This window comes from Pinus tabuliformis, chromosome 1_1 (assembly GCF_031772625.1).
Source record: "Pinus tabuliformis cultivar Carrire ecotype Pingquan chromosome 1_1, CPIR1, whole genome shotgun sequence".
Taxonomy (NCBI): domain Eukaryota; kingdom Viridiplantae; phylum Streptophyta; class Pinopsida; order Pinales; family Pinaceae; genus Pinus; species Pinus tabuliformis.
The window spans coordinates 64,080,819-64,102,119 of NC_142297.1; the positions used below are offsets into that span (position 1 = coordinate 64,080,819).

The window sequence follows — 21,301 nt, forward strand, 5'->3', positions numbered from 1 at the left end:
CATTTCAGTGCTGTCGGTATGTTCAAGAGAAGTTGCTCAGAGAATTCACTTGTGTCTCATCCGCTGTAATACATTCACGCTCCATTCTTTCATGACTGCCACCCTGAACCTTGTATCATCAGATCGTTTTCACCTCTAAAATCATTTGCTCCGTTCTGTGTCATAGATGTGGGATTCATTAAGGCCCTCCTACGACAGGTCACGTCTTGTCGACATCAGCTCATTATCCAAGAAGTTGACCTAGGAACAACCCTTTTAGTACTTTGAAGCTTGCATGCCTCAATGGCAAGTTTCTCACTTCCGGCAACAAGTTTACATCAATGGCCTTCGACGGAAATATTTTATGTGGTGTTCGACACCAAGTCCCTTTTTCACACCACGTGAATTGTACTGTCATACCTTGAGGGTCATCATCATTATCAGTGATTCCTCTCGTGCCTGTTAACAACTTACATCATTGGCTAGTGATCAGGCTGTTAGAGTCGGTCTGTTCAACCCTCCGTCAGAGATCAAAACTCTTTTTTGCATTTCATCTTTATATGTCTCGCTCATTTCACTGAATTTCATTTCGCTAGGGAGCATGCCATTGTCTGACAGAAGGGTTTGGTGTTCTTGTTGCCCTCATGCTTGTACCTACCCAGGCTAGTCAAAATTTCTTTATGTTCATCAAAGTTCATCTCAATCATTCATAGTCATTATGCTATTTTGGTCAAAAAGAAGTTATTTTCAGAGTCTAGGTCTAGTGGTTGGTCTTCAAACATGTCGAATAATGCCCGCAGGCCATGAGGATGGTTTTCGAAGAGGTTCTTAGTTCAAAAGTTCATCATCAAACACATTTGAGGACATTTCTTGTTTAAAACTCTGTTTTGAATAAGAAATTGTCGAATTCATTTTTGTAATAATCATGTATTATTTCCGCCATGGAGTTTTCAAAGCAGGCTCTGGTTTTCGTTTTCCAAACATCAACACCATCATCCCTGCACAAATCAACCAAGAGGCTATCATTCCAGCTCAGAAAATCAGATGGAGATGAAAAACAAAGTTCTCATTTGAAAAGTTCAGAGAGCCAAAGTTCTACATTATTGGAAAGAGAATTAGTCAAATGAAAAAAAAAAAAACCCATGTCATAAAGATATTCCTTGTGTCTTCGTATATCTTTCCCATACCAAGAGTTATGCAAAGGGTCAAAGTCTGCAACAATGGAAAGTGTGCTATCTTAAACCAAAAATCAAAGTTCAGGTCATAATATTCATTATTTCTACAATCCATTTGCACGCAAGAATCATCAGTTAAGCCAAGAGGAAAATTGTGAAGTGTGAAAACAAAGTTTTGGAACCGGACCATTGATGAGTTAGGCTGTGCGGTGCATAGGAAGAAGGCACGGCGCACATGGGCCGTGCGGTGCATTGGGCGCTTTTACACAGTGCAAATATACATTGGGGCGGCGCACTCACCAGGCGCGACGCACTGGGTATGCTGCGCGATGCACAGGGCAGACAATCAAAATTTTTATCGTTTCTCTGCAAAAATGCAAATCACTCAGCTCTTCTCACTCTATGTTGGTTTAAGTAATAGCTGTCTACTGGTATATTGATAAATGCTGATCCTAAATTGGCGTGTGAACTCAGAGTCAAAGCAAGAAAATTCAAACGCAGTTCTGAAGCTTCGATGGCACAATAGATAAATAAATCTCCCAATGCTTCGATGGAAGAAGGATTCTATGATTTTCGATGGGTATAACAGTGTCATGCAAAGCTTGATCTCGACACTCTGTCTTGGCAGCCTGAACTCCACGCAAATGTTGTCTCGGCATCTATGTCTCAATGCTCTATCTCAGCAGATGCTCTGTCTCCTCCTCCTCCATAATGATAATAATCTCAGGACCAAAGTCGCTGCATACCTCAGTCACCATCTCTTGAAAATGTGGAACGCAGTCACAATTGAATGCAGTATTTGCCAGACACAATTGGAACGCAGTCAAAATAGAAATGATGGTCCCAAAAATAGACAGCAACAACGTTATCCCGGCTTTAAAAGCACAGAATAAGACTACCATCAAAATGGGCAAATGGGCTATGGTGCCAGTTGAGGAGGTTGATCTTTCTAATGTGCAATATCGGCAGCAGGAAATTGAGGCTCCACATCTTACAGGAAACTTTCTGAAGCTTTTTGTGTGGATTGTGGAATCTCGATTGTTTGGCCGTGCAGTCTTGTCATTTGTAAAGCGCAAGAACAAAGTTCCACAGATATTGGAACATACAGGGATTCCTGAGACACCTATGTATTTTCCAGAGTTTCCACCTCAAGACTCAGAGAATGCTGTGAAGTGTGTGGATGAAGATACTCTGCCTACCTTGCGTGTGGCATCTGCATTGGAATGCCTGCCTGCCTACGATTCTTCCAATCACTGGGGTAGCAACTCTCGCAATTCATTTTTGTACTGGACAATGCGTGATTATGCTCATGCATATCGATGTGGTTGGACCACACCTTCTGATGTTGCTGAATACATCATCTCAGCTGTAGAAAAATCACTCAACAATAAGCCTGCTATGATGCTTTTCATTTATTTTAATGTCGATGAAGTCAGGAAGCAAGCTGCAGCTTCTACAACACGCTTTCAAGAAGGAAAGCCCCTCTCCATCTTGGATGGCATTTTTATTCCAATTAAGGATGATATAGACTGTTATCCATATCCTACTAGAGGTGGCACAGTCTGGTTTCACAAGATGAGAGAGGTTAAGCAAGATGCAGTTAGCGTGTCAAGATTACAGAGTTGTGGTGTGATATTAGTTGGGAAGGCAAATATGCATGAATTGGGAATGGGAGTAACTGGAAATAATCCACATCATGGGACAGCTAGAAATCCTCATTCTACTGAATGCTATACGGGAGGTTCATCATCAGGTCCTGCTATAATTGTAGCATCTGGATTATGTCCAGCGTCTGTTGGAACTGATGGTGGAGGTTCAGTTCGAATACCAGCTGCACTATGTGGTGTAGTGGGCCTGAAGACAACATACGGACAGATATGAAAGGTTCATTGTGTGAAGGTGGCACTGTGGAGTCAGTTACTCCACTTGCAGCAACTGTTGAAGATGTGATGTTGGTGTATGCAGCAATGTCTGGATCATCACCAATTGATCTGACCCGTTTAAGACCGATGCCACCTTGCTATCCTAAGCTGGGGACCACTGACAATTTGAATGTTTTGGGGTCTATCAAACTTGGAAAGTATACAAATTGGTTCAACGATGTCTATTCTGATGAAATTTCAGAAACTTGTGAGAGGATGCTCAGTCTTCTTACAAGGAGTTTTGGAATTGAAAAACAAGAGATAGTCCTACCAGAGATTGAGGAAATGCATGTGGCTCATGTTGTTTCAATTGGCTCAGAGGCATTGAGTCATGTATATCCAAGCTTCAATCAAGGGCAACACAAGGAAATGTCATATGATGTCCGAGTTAATATGGCCCTCTTTGAGTCATTTTCAGCTGCACATTATGTCGCAACCCAATGTCTCAGACGACGAATCATGCATTACTATATGGAAGCATTCAAACTAGTTGATATCATAGTAACCCCAACTACAGGTATGACAACACCCAAAATACCCCCAAATTCACTCAAGATTGGAGAGACTGACCTACAAACATCTGGATATCTTATGCGTTTTTTTATTGCACCAAGCTTGATCGGACTCCCAACAATATCTGTCCCTGTGGGTTATGACAAAGATGGACTTCCTATTGGATTGCAATTAATAGGTCGACCATGGGCTGAGGCTACACTCTTAAGATTAGCTTCAGCAGTGGGAGGAGCAAGGTGTGAAAGAGGGCAGATTGTTACTGCATGACTGGCTTGTCATTATTACAAAGAAACAGTATTTTACACAAATAGATATGTGCAACTGGGATTGTTCATTTTTCCGTCATCGAAGGCAAACTGTGTAAATTTTGGTGCACGACGCATTGGTTAAGTGGCACGACGCACAGGCCTGGAACGCAGATTTTTAGTCATTGCTTCCTGAAACTCAGTTTCTTCCGCTCAAAAATAATAGATCATGGTTTTATTACCATAATGGAGCGGATTTGCATCGCCATGTTGTTTATGTTGCGGATCAGTGACACCTGGCCCTTCATCTCATAGATCCAAACATTTGGCAAGCGAAAATTCTACCCTGCAGTAATGAAAAGGCGTGGGATATGTTATTATGAAGTGATCCTGGGGTTTAATTTACATGCTCCCTTTAGGTCACAGAAAATCAAGGGTGGTTAATTACCATGGTCAGGGAACCTCATTCGATTCATTGCAGATGCTATCATAATGGGTGCGTTTTTCTCTTTTTATGAAGAATGAGTTTTTATCAAACGGCGGAAGGAAAATGAAACGTCCAAGGTCCAAAAGCCAAAATTAAAACAAAGACATTTACCATGCAGAGAAATAGGAACGGAAGCCTATTTTTGTCTTTAGCCACGATTTAATGGGATCCATGCTACACCTTTTTATTGGCCATCAGAGATTTTTTGCTTAAAAATGTAATGTTGTAGAACGAATGGATGACTCTTTCTCTATTTTTATAATTTTAGTTGTAACAACTCCCCATTTGGATCAATTTGTTTTCTCATAGTGGAGCTTATTTATTGCATAAAAAATCATTTGTAAAGGGTTCTGAGTTCTGGGAAACGGTGGAGGAATAACTCAGCGTTTGGCTGTACAGTTTTGACAGAGGATTAATTAAATGGTGCAGCTCTGATTTATAAGATTCTTGCGGTATGAATTTAGCATGTGTTTCTTCCTTTATGTCTCATATGTCTTTGTTATGTTTCGCCATTCATCCATGATCATTTCCAGCTGAATACTTTTAAGTGAGAAAGGTAGAATTCAATCATTTCTCTGCCTTGAGGAAGTGTTCAGATTTTATGTGTTTTCTTCTTCCTGGAAAGGATTCATACATTAATGCCCTTTTCAGCTTTCTTAAACAGTCTTTTCACCTCATTTAAATTCAATTTGTTTGCTAAAACCTCATGCCTATCTCGCCTTGTGAAATATCTTGTGCCTTTGGTTAAATCTCTGCTCATACGGTCCTTGTCCCACACAGCCTAGAAACTCAGTCATTCATCAAAATACCTCTTTCATATTTATTTACCTAGCCTAAAATCAGTTGCTTATTTTAAGTCATCTCAGACTCTATCGAGTATTTTTACTGAGTTGACCCGGAGAGAGCCCTCTCCTGTCCTCGTAGGGCTAGCTACGAGGCTGAGCGTGGTATGGTGTTATCTTGAATCCTGCCTTCCTTCATCCTAAGGCAGATTTGAGCACTAACACAACTGATGTCTTTCCATGTTCGACTCCAGAACATCTTTCACATGGATCGACTTGTACTCCGGGCGAAGATTGAACGAGTTTGAAGACCTCGGATCTAGTTTCATCCATCCGGGCTGCGGTATATTCAGGGAAATAAAGACATCAAATGTACATCATTTCCGAATAGATGATCATCCAAATCAAAGGATGATGGCTCCATCTGAATCATCGGTCTGCTACATAGACGGTTGTCTGTCCTATGTACATGAAAATGAATTTATAAAGCTAAGCATGGGAATGCCCTTCTCAACTAGATCATGAAAGTATTATGAAGATAATGTATTGTATTGTATCTTATTACAGGTCGCCTTCCAGCTCGAAAAAACCTCGGATCTTCATGATAAAGCATTTCACCCGACATCAAAAGATTAATGACCTCATGCTTTAGGGGGCAACTTTTATAGACATTTTTGGGCACTGCAACCCCAATCATACATGTCCATAAACCAAGGGCTTCTAAGTCCCTAAAAGTGTTGATTCACACCCTAAAGGAACTAGTCAAAGCTGGACCATACAGGCTGCTCAGTGCTAAGGGTGCGATGCATCTCACCTGCTCAGTGCAAAAAGTGTGATGCATACTGGAAAGCCCTTCTATAGGGTGCGATGAGCGAGAGTAGACAAATGGCAGAGACAGTTTGCAAGGTGGATGATCATGGAATCTTCCAGAAACTTCTCTTATGACACTTGCCTCTCTGAATTCACCCAGGGATGAGTAAGAGATCATGAATCTCCAAGTGGAACCAAGAACTATCAGAGAGAGGACACTAATAAAAAACCAAACAGCTGACTCACTCCCCTACAAACATCTATATATGGATCCCTCATCACAGAGATCCAGAGGCTGGAATCTTGTATTTTGTAAGGAAGTGTTGTTGGTTTCTTGGTGGAAAATCATAGTGTTGGGTGATCTAAGCTTTTCATTAGGTGAAGAAGGGCTTTCATGCTGGGAGGATGACGTTGGGTCAGAACAATAGGTTGTAATCCTCTTTGCTATTCTTTCTATTAATAAAGCTATTCGAGTTTTCCTCCACATTCTTGTATGTTTGATGATATATGCATTCATGTGGTCAACATATATCTGGTCCTATATTGTTTATGATTGTAGATCTATGTACGTCGATAGTATTATGCTGCTTTGACTCTATAGGTGCTCTTTGAAGCTGGGTAAGTGAAGAAGGAGCGACAAAGATCTATCGGAAGGGAGAGGAACCAAGCAAGGAACCAAGCGCAAGACTGAGGTTGGCATCTTTTGTTCCCCTCTTATCTACTTCTCATAAAGGAAAGCGAAAGTAGCTTTGGTTTGTTTGTTTCTAAGATAGCTACCCGTCTTAGTGGGACTAGCAGCTCCGAGTGGACACTAGATTTCCCGATAACATGATACTGCAAATCTTATTTCTCTTGAAAAAGGAAAACTCATATTCTCCTCTTCTATAGTGATTTCAAATCTGATACCATGTAGAAATTCCTTGTATACTCAAACTACAAATTATAATATTCTAAAACAATTGACTCGAATCTACTCTACTCATTAGTGGAAACAATAAACAATCGATGAAATCACAAAGCATAAAGGAAAAACAATTCAATCACACATAACACAATAATTATTTGGGGAAAGTCATAGCTAAAAAACCTTGCTATTTTTATATTTCATTAATTAGAAAATATGAGAGGATTACAATGCTTTGCTCAAGCCCAAGCAACCTCTGCACTAACTCTATCTATCTTACTTCTTTCGAGACAAGCTCAAGCCAATACTTAGCCAATTATTTTGTCTACCAAACTCCTATTTCCTTGCACAATTTCCTAGGGAATTAGCCCATATTTAATTGGAAAAATCTACAAATATGAATTGTGCAATCCTGATAGGCCTTCCTCTAATTGCATGCAACACCTGTACAATTGCGATGATTATACAACTGATAGTACATTGTCCCTGAACTCCAATATCAATTGGGTCTTTCTCTGATCTGACATGCATGAGTTAATTATGAATTAATTTTCAGTTTGCTGGTTGATCAGTATTGGTTACACCCCACTACTGGATCTCCCACTAATTCCTCCATCGGTTAAAACTAGTTTAACTGAATTTAGCCCAGTTAAACTAAATTAAATAATTACAACTCAAAATAAACTCAACCAGGGCTCCTAAAAAATATTAGACACTCTACATGACTCAAATTAGACCCTCAACTCGAATTAAGTGAGACAACTAAGTCAAATTAACTTAGTTAACTATTACAAGTTGTCATGAGATGTGCAATTAAAATTTAATTCCTAATTTAATTCAAGGACAAAATTAAATTAGGATTTTGTTGTTGCATTTTCAACAAACTAGAACCTCCTCATGAGATTTCATCTATGGCTTTCTTCTTTCACTTGTAGTAGCTACGTTAGCACATTAAGTTGTGCCTTCAACTCAGTCATCTCCTTTTCAAATTCTTCCTAACTTAGTTTCCTCATGCTATTTTTCTTGGGATCCTTCTCCGCTATTGTGGCTTTTAGTTTACCATTCATCATGACAAACAATGGTCACCTTCCTCCTTCTCTGCATACGCTCCTCCATGTTCACCATGAGATGCAACCTAGCTTTGTAACAAACCTCACCTCACTTGTTATGTGAACACCTCACTTCCTCTTGGCTATTGATTTTCCTCTAGTTCCCTCCTCTAGAACCTCTTGAGCACTCCTTTCTCCTCTTTCATTTTTTCTCCTCTACTCACCTTCTAATCATTTTTATTTTTCTCTTTTCCTTGAGGACTCCCTTTGTCCAACCTTAGCTGGAATGTTTCTCTGTGTGTGCATCTTCTCTTCTCTTAGGGTTTTCTTCTGCCACCATCTTTAAGAACAAAATTGGTTCTCTCCTAAACCTAGATCATCTCCTTTTTGGGTGAAAAGATTCTCATTATCACCTTCGTTTGCACAACACCTTAAGTTGTATATGTTGCTACCTGCACTCACAAATTCTTTAGTCAATCATAAAACATAAAACCAATTATATATGTCTAGTCCTCTTCCATTGAGATTTCAATATCTCAATCCTCTAAGTAATGCCTCTAGATGGTATTATTCTATATATTCTAGCTATGTTTGATTTCTCTACTTTCTACAATCCTTTGTCTGAGTTTCTTTTGCCTCTGATATCTCCCACCCCTTTTAGAGTATCTTTTACTATGGTATATTTTATCCCTACCTTTATGCCTTTATTTCTCAACCATGTCTTATACAAAATAACAAAATTGTTATTCATCATTTAAATAGAGAGAGAAATCATTATCTCTGTCATCCAGTGTCTTCGCCTCTTCATTGGCTGCAAGATCCACTAGCTCATTCTTTTGTCCACAAAACCTTCACCAAGATCACCTTGCCCTCGAGTCTTCCTCAAGCTGCTGCTTTTCTTTATTTTTCATCTCTAATTTGTAAACATTAGAGAAATTTTTAGGTCTAAAATGAGTCTCCTAAGGAATATTATAAAAAAATGGCGGAAATAATAAAATAAGATTAGATTACATCATCAACTTTTAGAGGAAAAAAGAAAAAAAATACTTTTTCAACTCGTATTTTCAACTATTATCCCTACAATTTTACTCAAAGTTCTGGCTGGAGAAATCATTGGATGTAAAATTTAATTAAGAATTGAAGGGGTACGCATGTTGCATATGTTTGATGGACTCTTCTACATGAAACATGAGAAATACTTGAAAAGACATGATTGCAATCACGTTTTTCATTAGGGGAATTTTGTTGTCTAAAATGGTCCTCCTATGACAAATGTACAACCAAAAGAAACTTTATAAGAACCAATAGGATTCAAGATGATGATGTCAACCATGGGTAATGATTCAACATTTTTGGAGTAAAAAGTAAAAATATAAAAAATAATAAAATAATAAAACTATTTTTTCAACTTGTATTTTCAATGTATCTCCCTTAGTTTTTACTCAAATTTTGGGCAGGAGTACTCGTTGGATGTAAAATTTAATTCCTCATCCTAGGAGTACCCATGTTGCATACTTTCAATGGATCTTCCTACATGAAAAATGAGAAATACATGAAAAAATGTGGTTGCAATAACGTTTTTAATGTATTTCTAATCTTTCGTGTAGCAAGGTCCATCAAAAGTATGCAACATGGATACTCCTTGGATGAGGAATCAAATTTTTCATCCAACGAGTGCTACCACTCGAAATTTGAGTAAACCCACAGGGAGATAAGTTGAAAATACAAGTTGAAAAAATAGTTTTTCCCCCTCTAAAATTTGATGATATAATCTAATCTTATTTTATTATTTCCATTATTATTTTATAGTTTCCTTAGGAGGCCCATTTTAGACCTCAAAATTCCCCTAAAGCATGTGTCTCTTATTTTTCGTGTAGCAGGGTCCATCAAATGTATGCAACATGGGTACTCCTTGGATGAGGAATTAAATTATGCATATAACAAGTGATCCAACTTGAAATTTGAGTAAAAATGTATGGACATAAGTTGAGAATACGAGTTAATAAAGTACTTTTTTTAGTTTTTGGTCCTTTCACATTTTTACTCCACAAATGGCGAATCATCCGCATGATTGACAACATCATCTTGAATCCTATTAGTTCTTATATATTTTATTTTGGTTGTACATTTTCGTTTTGATGTCCATTTTAGACCTCAAAATTTCTTTAATGACTTTGATACCACAATGATAGCAGTCCCCTCCACTAGATTGCTCTAGGTTTGCCCAAGATTCTCTTGCCTAGTGCTCTCATGATCACTCCACTAAAATTTTAATATTTCATTAAGAACTCCTCTGCCAAATTCTTTTTATATCCTCTGCAATTGTTCTTTATATTAGTGTGATTCCCAAAAGAATTGATCTTTCTCGCTTATAAATTCCATGGAAAACAAAAAAAATTCCCAAATAGAGATTATAATACCATTAAAATAAGAGGGGTTTCTATGCAACAAGTCCTTTCCCTGTAGGATGGTTTATATATACGAGCATAATTACTTCTTTGTCTTAAAATCTATAGGGGTTTTTTTTTTTTTAATATCAAGGTTTTATATTGGTTGTCATAGGAGGTTTTTTTGATGATATTCAATGTTTACTTATGCACGTAAGGAAAAAGGGCTACATTTCTTGACAACATGATTCTCATGGGATTGAACAGGCATATGTGTTTTGATTTTGAAATCCCACCAGACTACGACACGTCATTCATCATGATGTCAATGTTGTTATTCACTGTAATCTATGACATAATCCTAGTAACGATTTTCAGAAGATTCACAAGAAATCATTGTCAGATGAATTTTTAGAGAACCCAACTCTACATAATAGATTTATACACAAAACAAATAATAATTATGTACTCCAACAAAAATAATTCCAATTTCAAAATTTTCCCTCCCAAAATTTATAATAAGTATATTATTATAATTAATTTAAAGCTTTAAATATAGTGTCTAACATTTTCTGTGAAACATAAACATGATGCAATATCGTAAGAAAAACTTATATGAATGTAACGTAAAGCTAGTGGTGTTGGAAAGTAGTAAACATCATAGTTTAGTTGTTTAACAAATTTCATTCTAGAATTAGTATCGTGAAAGTTCTCTTTTCCATTGTTTTTAACATAAAATTATCCTAGCTTTAGAAACTAGGAGAGATATAGACTTCTAATAAGTATAATATTTTCCCATGTTAAAATAACATTCTCTTGGAAAACACATAACATTCTCTTTTAGTAGTAAATTGTGGTACATAGGGAAACAACACTCCCATCTACAATGGAAAGACAGATACCACTAGTACAAAATGGCTAATTAGTTACTAAAAAAATGACTACAATTTGCATATAAATGACTATTTTTCAGTTGGTGATCAATACTAGCTAATTTACAGTATCTTATAGTGCAACCAACTTTTAGTCATTTTTAGCTTAGCCATTAATTGGTTATCTCAATTTTATTGTATAGTCGTATATTTAGACATAAATTTGGTCATTAATTTAGTCATTGATTTAGTCATTAATTGCCATAATTAATGTCCAAATATACAACAAAATATATTACTATATGATCACTTGAGAAAACCAGTTAATGACCAAAATTTTGGTCGTGTTATAAGATACTGTAAATTAGCTACTAATAGTCATATATATACAAATTTTAGTCATCGTTTGAAACCAAATAATAACCAAAGAAATATGACTACATTTTGGTAGTGTTATAAGATACTGTAAATTAACTACTAATAGTTGTGTATATGAAAAATTTAGTCATCATTTATAATCACAAATTTATTATTTGCATTAGTCATTTATATTTTTTTGGTAGTTTCATAGTCATTATATAAATGACTAATTTAGTAGTTTTTATTAATTTTATTTACTTTCATTAATAATTATTATAAATGACTAACTTAGTCATATATTCATTTTATTTTTGTTCATCATTAATCAATATAAACTACTAATTTGGTAGTTTTAGATTGATTTTATGTGTTCATTATTAATCAACATAAATTGATTAATATGATTTTGTGATTAAGTTAACAAAATGTCATACAATGTGCATGCTCATCTAATATGAAAACGCAAAGTTACATATGTTAATTACAATACCTAACAATATCAAGTGAAAATATAAATAATTTCAACCACATAAATTAGATTATATGAAATGTCAAGTATTATAATATGAGTTTCCAACTTAATATTGGTTGGCCTATAATTTACACATGAGATGTTGTTTCATCACTTCAAAACATTATCATTATGTTGCCAAGGCATTGCAAGTGAATTCACCAATTAGGATACTTCACCATCAATCTCTAATATGTGTTTGTCTTATGCGGGATATTGGCTCTAAGGGTATCACTAGACTGATTCTCTTCTCTCTCTCTCTTTTCATTTGTCGCTTCAATCTGATTGTTCTCCTCTTCCTTCAATTCCAACTTCTTACCATAAATATTGAGTTCTTTTTCTGAAAACAAAAGAAGATACAATGTAGTGTGTAAGACATGAAAGACAATGAACACTAGAACATAAACTAAAGTAGACTATAAATGATTTATATGACATATACCTCAATATCAACAATATCAACCCTTTTTCCCCATAAAAGAAAGAAACTCGAACAAGTTTTCTTCAGTTGGGTAATAGTTGCCACTATATGGCTAGATGACCTATATAAACAAATAAAATAAAATATCACCATAGAAAATAACACCTTAGTAACTTACTATTCAACCTTCAGGGAAAGCTTACGTACAATCATGCCAACTAAGTTATATGTTAAAATTTTAAGTTGTAGATAACTTGTGAAAACAAATAATCTGAGGTGTGATGTCTAATCCTTCTCATTTTATTCACAATAACATTTCATTCTCTAACCCATAAACTTGGTCAAGTATATAAACAATCTTTCGTTGTTGTTTTGGGCATGATACTATGTTTTCAATTTCATAGTTAAGATACAAAACAAAATAAAAAGGAAAATTCAAAATAAAATCAAACAATATAGAGAGCATATAATATAATGGACATTGGAATTATAAAAAAATTTCTTACTTATCCACTAATGTCTTGTCTGGCATGCCTAAAACATTTTCTTGCCCAAAATAACCATAAGGAGAAAGAATCACAACATTAAAAACCATGGAAACACCTACTAGAAACAATTCGAAAGCCGATGGCTTAGGTGCTTGAAGGATCTCCAACAAAAATGAATCGTATCCATGACATGCTTTGCATTGTCTCCCCATCCTTTTTCCAATCCCATTTAATGTAACTCATCGACACCAGAGTAAAATAACAATCAAATCAAGGCATTGACTCTTTTTTTTTTATCTTTTATATCTATAAACTTTGAATCTAATTTGCTTCAAGAACATATTAATTCATATTTAAATCCTTCCTATATGAGAAGGTATCAATAAAGTAGGAAATAAAAAAAATTGACCTCAATGAGGTCCTCAAACAATTTCTACAATATCAATATTCTATTTGTTGTGATATCTTGGGTAGAGAAAAGAACATATCTGCAAAAGACAAATCCATATATTACTTATGTTCAAGATTTGTATATGGTGTATTGTTAGGCATCTTTTTAAGATGTTCCTCTGCCTTTACCAAAGTGGATTGTAGTTTGGTTAAACTCTGTATCCTATCATTCAACATCAATTTCCACAAGATAAATATCACACATTATTCTTTCCCATTTTTCAACATGATATAAATGACAAATTCAAAGTCACATAAAACCAATAGCACACCCTTTTCTAACCAAACAAACAAACAAACATTTCCTCTATTAAAACTTCACAACTTAGAAATTACTCTGCCACATGCTTAGGCTAAAGGTGAGCTTATTTGAGACATCTTTAGGTCATATTCAATGGGATAGTCTTATGTTTATCATGATGTCAATTGGTGCTAAAATAAATATATAAATCCAAGTTATTCTTAGTGAAATTCAAGTATAATTCAAACAAATAACGTCATTGCAAGGTAGTGGAGAGAGAAACATCTTCATAATTAGGCTTCTCTATCTTATTTTGAGTTGAGTTGAGTTTGTATTTGAATATATTGTTTTCTCTAAAGAAGCGACATAGAAAGATAAGAATCGAAAGAGCATCATGATATTTTATTCATTCATATTATATATCTCTAAAACAATGAGGATATCCTTCTCTACTATCTTATAGAGATTTATTGTGCATAGAAGAATAATGAATTAACTATCAAACATAATGATGCAATATATTAACCAAGGAAATGAAAATGAGATGGCTGTGGTATTTGCGTGCTCCAAGGAAATCCAACAATGGATGCATTCTTTCTTTATCATGAAACAATATTGAAGACAAATGTTGGTTTAAGAATTGAACTCCATTACCAATGGAAGATGACCATGTTGGGAAAGGAGAGGATGCATTGAAAGGATCAATGTTTAGCTCCAATACATAGTTATCCTTATCACTGCAAATACAAAGTTGTCATCGTTTGCTTATCTAGGTAGAAAGAAGAGTGAGTCTGTATTTGTGCACCTATGATAGTATATGGAAAAGAGAGCACTAGCAGACCCTAGAGCAGGATATCTATCTCCTCCACAAATACTAGTGTACCATCAACACTATTATATAGACCACTGAGGACTTCATTATTTATTATACTTAGCACTATTGTACAATGTTCTAACTACAACCCTCCTAAAGGAATAGAAATATGGTTGGAACATTATCCAAACCACATGGATAAACTAACTCTAAAGACATGGAAAAAACAAGACCTTGAAAATGCATGAAATTTTCCTAAGAGACATGAACAACACCATTTTGAGAATCAATTTATCGAAGAAGTCATTTCCCATAACCTTCTTCTTACTCCCCATAATTATCCCCTTTCTGAAAATACACTAAATCCTACTCCCAATGCTCCAAAACATAATTAAAATGGTTGTTGTGGTTGTGGTAGCTCTTCTTGTGAAGGAAATGAGTGATAGGAAGAGGCTTCTTACAAGAAAAAAAACCAAGACGAGAAATGTTGATGTGAGTGATAGATTCATTTCAATTTATTTCTAGATGAATGATTGAACATCATAAATACATCTTAACCTTAGATTTATTAAACTTGGAGAGAGACAAAAAACCAAAATACAAATATTTTAATACTTAATATCTCTCTCTCTCTCTCTCTCTCTCTCTCTCTCTCTCTCTCTCTCTCTATATATATATATATATATATATATATATATATATATATATATATTACAATTACTATTGCTATTACTATTATTTATTTGTTTATTTTTTGTGGGAGTATTGGCTTCAACAATTGTTTAGTTTTTTTATTTATAAGCTTTACCCAGTGACATATCTCAATTATATTGGCCATAGCATGTATCTAGCCTCTTTAAATTAAGTTATAGAACCCTCACCGAGTTACATCTTTCATCCATATTGATTTGTAAAGAGGACCTTGTTACTCTAGGTGAAATTATAGATCCTTCATTAGACATAAATACATTTGACTATGGAAAAGGCTAGCCTTATAAAGGCACCTCTAGTGTCACAAATGTAGCAGTACAATGCACCATTATGTACTTTATTCTTTTGTGCACTTATCCATCTGAACTGACCATTCATGTTATACTCTTTGATAAGTCAATGCATTCTTTCAATTTCGGCAACTTCTTCTCTGTCTTTTGACTTTGATGGGTCAATGTCACCAGCAACCACAAAAAGGTTAAATTGCTCCAACTCTAGATAAAAGCATGTATGGGTAAATTCCCATCTCCAATGGGGCTTGGAGAAGACAAGAGGAACATGGCTAAGGTTGTGCCTTCTAACTAAGGAATCATAGAGTATCCACTTCTTGTAATGAACAATAAATCTCTACTTTAACCTACCTTGTAATTATCACCTCTATCAATATCAGATCCATTTGGTCTACGAGGGGCAGAAAACCAACAAATATATGTGTATATGATGATATGTTTTCTACATTGATATAATTTCAGGTCAAAAGGTTTTTATTATTTGGTTTATTTTTTTAATCATGTTACAACACTATACACATTGAATTTCATTACTACTGAAAAGTATATGTGCATAAAAAAAATGCAAGCAAAAACAAATTATGCATTTCAATCTTGATACTTTAAAAATATCTCATTTTCCCAAATTTATAGAAAAAATCATGTTGCATATTCCTTGTCCAAAAAAGGGTGTTACGCAGCACAGGGACAAATCAACTTCTCAGTCTTTCAAAATGGCATCTTCATGCGAACATGTTTCTTCAAGATTTGATGGAATACTTTTCCAAGTTGATTAACATGTCTTTCATATGATCTACAACTTATATTTTAGCATTTTATTTTTTTTTCCTTACATGATACTATATAGTTTTGAACTATAATTTTTAGCATCATGAAAGAAAATATGATTTTCAAAGGTAGATGATTGTATGCAAAGATATAAAAGAGTTTACAATGCTATACCAAATGGCACAATGAGAGATAGTAACTTTTTGAAAGAGAACAAGACTGAGTAGAAAAAATAAATATGTAAGTGTAACTTACTTTTGTTTTTAGTGAAAGCGAGTTTTTTTTCTCCTGCCAAAAAAAAAGAAAGAAAGAAAGAAAGAAGAAGAAGAAGAATTAGAAGTCAGTCTCCATTAACAAGCATAGTGAACCCACCTCATGACGGTGCTGAATAGAAGAAGAAGAAGAAGTCAGTCTCCATTAACAAGCCTAGTGAACCCACCTCATGACAGTGGTGAAGAGGAGGATCCAATGCCATGATTATAATAAAAAACACCTCCATATTCATCATGCAAAGACGAGCTAGCAACAACTCCTAAACAACATAATACAATTAAATAATTAACATAAGTTTTTTAACCCAAACTAGATATAAGCAATAAGAAAAAATATCATCACTAATCATGTACTAGGGAGCATGAATTAAAAATAACTTTTCCAAGTTAATATAATCCATGCAAAACTCATTGGAATAAATTAAACAATAAAATATGATGGATTAGAACTCAATATACAATATGCTCTACAACAAAATATGTCTTGACAAAGCTCAAAGTTAGCAGCTATCTAAAGCATATGCTTGATAGGTAAAGACCTAAAACACATGCTTGTAATATACACTCCCTCAACATGCATGAGTAAGAATATTTTTGCTACAAACAAAAGATATGCATTAACTTGCTCAAACGAAGAGAAATAGGCTAGAAAGAATGACTTTTCATATTTGAACCTCCACTAAATTTGTTACATAAAAGGGTACAATGACAAATTGTTGATGTTGTGCAGCTTATGGCATATGTGCATATCAACCTTTATTTAATCAATAAAAATGTCACAACTTCAAAAAATATATTTTTTCTTTTATCATCTATTTTGTTATCAATAGAATATGAGTTTAAATTACCATGAATTAGTAATTAAATAAATATTAGCTTAATCTCACTGTTAATGTGAACAAATTGTTGACCTTAATTAGATGAAAAGAAATATTGCTACACCAGATGTAGAACTGTTGGATTGAAATTACCTATGTTACTCGAAAAACAACAGTGTTGAAATTGTTACAAAACATGTGTAGAAAGGAATTTAAATATGGTAAGGACCCATCCTGCACATCCCCTTGAAGGGACTACTTGAAAGGAAATTGTGGAAATTAGCCATTTTGTGGCTCTTGTGGGATGGATCTGCATGTAAATGTGGAAATTGTGGAACAACAAGAGCCACAAAGTAATTGTGGAATGGATATGCAAGTATCATGATATTGACCAAATAATGGCACACTGTGAGAGTTGCTTCCACCTGCATAAAGGAAACGTCTTGGGATGTTGAAAATTATAGAGTTGATGACTTACAAAGTTCAAATGTTTTGGTAAGAATCATCAATACCTTGCCCAAAGGGACATATTCCCCATGTTAAAGCATAACTATCTATTTTTATAGTCAATAATCCCAAGGAAACCATCAGGATGAAATCTCCCTATGTCACCAATATAAAACAATTGCATTCCTCTCTTGTCCACCTTCTCCAGCTGAAAATTTGTAGGAGTCTAAACTATCTATATAATTATTACTATTTTCAAATAAGTTAAGCCTCAGTGTTCAATCACCTTGTAAGACTAATTAATTTTCTCTTTGTTCTTGGAAAATCTGAGAGTTACATGGGGACCGCCAATAACTATCTCTCCTCATAGAATTGATGAATTTGAGGTCAAATACTCACCTCCTTCCCAATCAATGAACTGAAAATGTAAAACAAGACTATTCAAAAAAAAAATCAACTCTGAATAATATATGGTTCTAATATAATTGTAATTGTCCTAAGAAAGTCAATTTTAAGACAACTATGAGTTTCAGAAGGAAAAAGAAACAAGAAAAATAAACAGAGAAAGTTAGAACAACCTGAAAAACTTCATAGTGGATTTTAAAGGCATTACATGAGCAAGAATTACCAACATGTTCATACCTCAAAGAAGGAACATTAAAAATGATAAGGATATTAGTAATTACAATCCTTTCCAGAAAATATATGAGAATTATCAAGGAAATGAATAGATTTATTAAAGGAAATATTTGAGAATTTATTAAGGAAATGATCAATCAATTATGAGGATGGCAGTGAAGTTGATAGCTTGCAAGAACATTGTTTACAAAAAATTTCATGTCTGACATATCAATTGACAACTGATTTCATGTAATACCTCATGCGCCAAAAATATGTTTACCAACAAATAGACTTCTTATATCCATATCTATCCACATCCAAACCTTCTTCGGGTTATTTTCTCTTTGAAGATATACTTAAAGTTGATCCATTGTAGAATGCTTTCATTTTCTCCAAAGAAACAAGACAATTTACTAAAGGTGCCCTCGTGACTAACCTCTCTTCCTTGTAAGAGATCTCATCCATCTTAGGAACTGTATTTAAATCATCAAGATTTGGTGTAGGCAATGTGCATGTGCTATTGTTCTCTATCACAAATGCCACCATGGGGATTATAAAGTATGGTTTTACATGTGATGATGACAGTGGCCTTGTAGGGACTACTTGAGAGGAAGTTGCAGTAAACCATCCAAGTCTTGATGATTGAAGATACAAAGGTGAGCCACTTGAAAAAGAAGCAGAATTAAGATGAAAACTTGACCTAAAACGAAATCCAGTAAATGGGTATGATTTACTAGTGGCATTTGAAAAGGAAATAATAGGATATGAAGAGAATTCTGTCTGCCATTTATATCTATATCACCATTGAAAAAATTAGGACTAAGTAATGAACTTTGATTAGATTGAGATGAAGATGCAACTGTAGTGATAACTTGATGATCTATCCTATAATTAAAATTCAAAGGTATTGTAAATGCCTGCAAGGCATCTCTTGCAGAAAAATAAAATGATGAAATGAATAGCTCGCCCTTCATTCTTAGGTCAGCTTTAGGCTAGGAAGATGAGCTGAAATTCTAAGGCAGTTATTCATCTCCACCATCATAAAAAATGGGCCCATCATTTAAGTCAAAATCTCTCACAACATATGAATCCCCAAGGGACGATGCACTAGTGTTATTCTTCAAATTCAATCCAAAATTTTTAGCACTCATACCAAGAGGCATTTTGATTAGTTCATTCTCCCCACTATCATCAATGTGATTCAATTTTATATAAAAACTTCAAAGGATTACAAGGCCTGATAGGAGAAAAAGGTTCAATGATTGAAGACATAAAATATTTTCCACTCATATCTCTGCATCCAAATCTTATTGATGGTTCACCTATTTGAGAATATAAATGTGTTTTTGTCCCACATTCAGATGTTTTCTCATAAGACAAATTAATATCAATATCTAATGAGTATTTATTTCCTTTTCGAATTGAATTAATGCTTCAAAATATGAAATTACTATTTTGGAGACAAAATGTTGCAAATAAATTATTTCTCTAGGTTCTGTTGGTTGAAAAGCACTTGTTGCTCTAGATCCTTTCCAGCCTACTTCTCCTATGCATTGCACTAGATTTATTGAAGGAATGAAAGGTCCCTTTCACCTATCAACCACTATAATTGGTGTTTCTAATCTAGTGCACGATATAGTAAGTGGAACATAAGCACTTGTGTAAGGAAAAACTAATAAACGAGATGTTGATGTGGATAGTGTTACATCATAATGACTTGCTTCATCTAGTTGAATAGATTCATTTAAGTCAAAAGCAGGTATTTCTAATGAATCATTGCTTCCATCATACTTTGCTAGAGGGATGGACGTTTCCATAATTTGGTCAAAAGAGTGCAGTTCATCTCACCACACACTCTATACTGCTTTTGTTTTTAAACCAGATTCTTGATGTTCTAAAAATGTTGAAGATACAACTATAATTCTTTTTGGACCTTCATAACCAATATTAGAAGATACCTTTGAAATCTCATTATGTTTGATTTTAACTTTCCTTTCAATGTCACAAATATCAAGAACAATACAATATCCAATCTCTGTAATATAATTTTTGTTGTCATAACTAGTAGTCACACTAATTCCTTTATTTTCTCCTTCTCTAGATGCCACAATCTACTCTGGTTCCATACAATCTCTTTTTTTCGATCAAAGTTTATTGACTATCATCCTTATATGTGATGCTCCTAACAACAGGAATATGTTTATTACCTTTATGTTCACTCTTCCCTTGGTCTTCATGTTCAAGTCCATAGGTAGAATGATGTTCCTTGGCATCAAGCATGTGATTACTTTTATTTTGTTCATAAGATAATTATACCCTCTACATATTTATCAAGCAATTTATTATAGCCAGATTTCTTGTCATGGCCCTCTTCTTTTGCCAACGTTATTTTCCACTTGATGTGTAATTTTCATAGAATCATTGCTAGAAAGGCCTAAATGAAAATTATTTGGCTCCTGAACATCAGAATCAGAGGCCCCTATGCATAGAACATATCCTTCACTTGGATTTTTTTAGTTTTCCTTTTCCAAGCAATGTTCACTACTTCCTTGGCTATCTCCTTGTACACTAATACCACTGACATGTACCTTTTATTGTTGTAAATTAACTGCATCCTATATTTGGTGTCTACCAAGTCCCTCTTGTTCGTCTATTCTCTATAGTTCAGATTTTTTTCACAGTCCGAATCAAATCCATCTTTTGCTCTGATGTAAACTTCTTCAACATTATAACATAAATCATCCCTTGGTTTTTCCCCACCCCTATTTGAACATGAGTGCTCTTGTATTCTATCTTCAATAATTCCCTTTATACCATCCCCTACCTTAGCAACATTTTCAATTTCCAAAGCCCTCATAGAGGAATTCAAAGCATCCTTCTTTTTACCAGTAAATTCCACATTTTGAAATGTATCCAAGTTGGTTCTAGAAGCATCTTGATGATCCATGGAATAGTGATCATTCT

The 21,301-nt window shown here is 34.6% G+C and overlaps 2 pseudogenes; one reads left to right on the forward strand and one right to left on the reverse strand.

The window, feature by feature from the left end:
• Positions 1-2,041: 2,041 nt before the first annotated feature.
• On the forward strand, positions 2,042-3,856 carry LOC149211582 (fatty acid amide hydrolase pseudogene; annotated as a pseudogene).
• A 14,757-nt stretch (positions 3,857-18,613) lies between these two features.
• On the reverse strand, positions 18,614-20,154 carry LOC149211583 (uncharacterized; annotated as a pseudogene).
• Between the last annotated feature and the right edge of the window lie 1,147 nt (positions 20,155-21,301).